The sequence below is a fragment of the Lolium rigidum genome, chromosome 3 (genome assembly GCF_022539505.1).
Source record: "Lolium rigidum isolate FL_2022 chromosome 3, APGP_CSIRO_Lrig_0.1, whole genome shotgun sequence".
Lineage (NCBI taxonomy): Eukaryota > Viridiplantae > Streptophyta > Magnoliopsida > Poales > Poaceae > Lolium > Lolium rigidum.
The window spans coordinates 134359291-134363110 of NC_061510.1; the positions used below are offsets into that span (position 1 = coordinate 134359291).

The window sequence follows — 3820 nt, forward strand, 5'->3', positions numbered from 1 at the left end:
TGGGATCTACTATGTAGCTACCCAGATTGTGAAGGATCTAAATCTAGGAACCTATGTTTTAGGTGTGTGTGATTTCATTTACCTTTTGGAGTTCAATTTTTTTCCCTGACGTGCCTTCGTCTGAAGTTGGTCACCTGGTCTAATTAATTGTCTTGTCAACATGCTCAAGGTGCTTATTTGTGATGTTGCTAAGTTGTACCGGGAAGCGGTGGATCCCGGGCGGCGAATCTAGTACCATCTCGAGAGCAGTGATGGAGGCAATGACACCTAGCTTCAGCAGGTGACAACGCCCATGATGCCTAGAGCGAGCGCAGTGGTGGAGGAGGCCATGGAACCAAGTTTGAGCAGGTGATGGAGCCCACGATGCATAGCGAGAGCGCAAGCCTGCCATGGCCCTGGCCAACATAACTTGATTATCCATTTTAATTAACTTACTCACGGCTGCCTTGCTAAGTTGATTTCTGGTTATGTTTTACTTTGCTAAACTTTGATGCTAAGTTGCTTTCTAGGTAGTATTAAAAATGTCTTAACATTGATGCTAATTCCACTTTATCCTAAGTTGAGTACACTGTTTTATTAAGTTGATTATCCACTTTAGTTGAAGTTGTGTTACACTTTCTCCTAAGTTGCTTATATACCAGGGGATCATGACTCCATGCTTGTTGGTTACCTTGGTTAAACACTTGCATTTTTAATTGTAGATTGGGCTTATTAAGTTGTTCGACACTCTATTTTTTGCATAATTTTAATGCTAAAATGCCCAGTGGATGATGTTTAGTTGTCTAAACTATTTAGACTAAGTATATTTATTGTATTTCTAGCAATATTTGTCAAAACCGTGTCTTTTTGCACCAGCGGTAGCTGGAGTGCATCAACTGAGTCTGCTCTACTTGCATTCCAGTTGGGGCCTGATGCAACTAAAGCAACACCAGCAGTAACTAATCCTATTAGGTGTCCATGTTTGTTCTTTGTTTCATTCACTTGGTCTTATATGAATACAACTAAGCTTGTGCAGTTTTTTTTGTTCTTCCTCTCAACATATCACATATACTATATCTAATTAGCTGTCCTAGGTCTGTTCTATTTTTTGTATCTACGATACAACTAAATTAGTTTCATACAGTTCTTTGTTGCTTCACGAATACGCTTAGTTGATTGCACATAATATCGATAAATGGAGACTTTTGTCTCTTGGTTTTGCATAAAGTACAATGCGTTGGTACTACAAACATGCCTAAGTTAATTACACATAATGTCATTCAATGTAGAGCATTTCCTTTGCCAATTTGCTTTTACATATGATGCTTTGTTGCTACAGGCTATGTTGTTTTTTTCAAGGAAAAATATCTAGGGTGCGAGTTGGGTTGCGATTTTAATGTGGGATCTACTATGTAGCTACCCAGATTGTGAAGGATCTAAATCTAGGAACCTATGTTTTAGGTGTGTGTGATTTCATTTACCTTTTGGAGTTCAATTTTTTTCCCCTGACGTGCCTTCATCTGAAGTTGGTCAACTGGTCTAATTAATTATCTTGTCAACATGCTCAAGGTGCTTATTTGTGATGTTGCTAAGTTGTACCGGGAAGCGGTGGATCCCGGGCGGCGAATCTAGTACCATCTCGAGAGCAGTGATGGAGGCCATGACACCTAGCTTCAGCAGGTGACAACGCCCATGATGCCTAGAGCGAGCGCAGTGGTGGAGGAGGCCATGGAACCAAGTTTGAGCAGGTGATGGCGCCCACGATGCATAGCGAGAGCGCAAGCCTGCCATGGCCCTGGCCAACATAACTTGATTATCCATTTTAATTAACTTACTCACGGCTGCCTTGCTAAGTTGATTTCTTGTTATGTTTTACTTTGCTAAACTTTGATGCTAAGTTGCTTTCTAGGTAGTATTAAAAATGTCTTAACATTGATGCTAAGTTGTTTTTATGCCTGAAGAGATCATGCATTCTTTTGTGATATACAAAAGTTGTAGTTTTCAGTCAAATTTAGATCTCCATGGAAATCTGGAGGAGAAAGAAGAGGTGGAGTAGTTCACTTTGCAGAACAAGTATCTCGAGAAAGAAGAAGAGCGAGAGTAGTTCATCAAGCGATCTCACGCTGCTGTGTGATGATTTTTCCCTTAGGTGGTGTAACCTTCCTGCTGATTTTCCTTTACGTGTAACCTTCTTTTCTTTAGTGATTGGATGCTGAATCGATCAAAACAGTACCTGGATGCTCGGATGAATAAACCAGCATCCGGATGCTGGGTTGGACAAACCAGCACCGAATGCTGCCTAGCCACGTCCTTTTAAGAGTGAGAGCAAGCAAAATTGTGTTGGACATTGCCCCACGTTTCTCTGGGGTCTTCGATCGTGTATGGCCCTGGTGAGGACCGGCCAAGCCCAAAAGTCTCACACAGTGCAAGACTAATAGATAGATACGGTTTTGGGAAATGCCACACACTGCGCTCAGATTGCATGAGATCATAGAAAAACAATTAGGGTTGGGTAGAGGATATTTATATTTACTCCTTCTGTAGAAGAGTTATTGGAGATTGCACAACACCAATAGGACCGGCTGCTCATGTATATATAGACAATCACATGTACAATTACAGGTACAACCCTAAGAAACACGGGGACCTATACCTAGTACAATATGTTACTCAACACCCCCCGCAGTCGAAGGGTCGGCACCGACACGTAGGCTGGAGCGAAACTCCGGAAAAATCGTGGATGGCAATCCCTTCGTCATGATATCGGCAAACTGCTGAGACGTCGGTATGTGAACAACTCGAACGCGACCGAGGGCAACTTGCTCACGAACAAAGTGGATGTCCAACTCGATGTGCTTGGTGCGCCGATGATGAACGGGGTTGGCGGAGAGGTAGACAGCCGACACGTTGTCGCAGAAGACCACCGTAGCCTTGTCAACGGGACAAGAGAGCTCGGACAGAAGCTGGCGAAGCCACGTGCACTTAGCCACGGCGTTAGCCACAGCGCGGTACTCGGCCTCGGCACTGGAGCGAGACACGGTGGGTTGCCTCTTGGAGGACCAAGAGACGAGCGACGAACCGAGGTAGACGCAGTAGCCGCTGGTGGAGCGTCGCGTGTCCGGGCATCCCGCCCAGTCCGTGTCCGAGTAGGCAACGAGGTCGGTTGACGTCGAGGGCGAAGCATACAGCGAGAGGCCATAACCCATGGTACCACAGACGTAGAGTAGAATCCGCTTCACCGCGGCCCAATGAGCATCCCGAGGAGCATGCATATGCAAGCACACCTGCTGCACAGCGTACTGGAGCTCCGGACGTGTCAACGTCAAGTACTGGAGGGCACCGACGATGGAGCGGTAGAACGGCGCATTGGAAGCCAGCGACCCATCACTGGCGGAGAGCTTGGCCTTCGTGTCGACATGAGTAGGTGCAGGGTTGCAGTTAAGCATCCCTGCACGCTCGAGAAGCTCGTGGGCATACTTCCGCTGATGAAGGAAGAACCCGTCCGCACGCCGGACAACCTCGATGCCGAGGTAGTAGTGGAGCGGGCCGAGGTCCTTCAACGCGAACTCAGCGCGAAGACTGTCGGTGAGCTGTCGAAGAAGACCAGCGGTGGAGGCCATCAAGATGATGTCGTCGACGTACAGCAGCAGGTAGGCCATGTCGTTGCTGGTCCGGTAGATGAACAACGACGCATCGGAACGTGTGGAGCGGAAACCAAGCTGATGCAGGAAGCCGGCGATGCGCTGGTACCAGGCGCGGGGCGCCTGCTTCAGTCCATACAAGGACCGAGAGAGCAAGCACATGTCATCAAGGCGCTCGGGGTCGACGAAGCCGATGGGCT

General features: G+C 47.0%; 1 long non-coding RNA gene across 1 annotated transcript; it reads left to right on the forward strand.

The window, feature by feature from the left end:
* Positions 1-1358: 1358 nt before the first annotated feature.
* Positions 1359-1989, forward strand: LOC124702364. Its single transcript, XR_007002439.1, has 2 exons — positions 1359-1440; positions 1549-1989. It is a non-coding gene; the product is annotated as an uncharacterized LOC124702364 (long non-coding RNA).
* The last annotated feature ends 1831 nt before the right edge of the window (positions 1990-3820 follow it).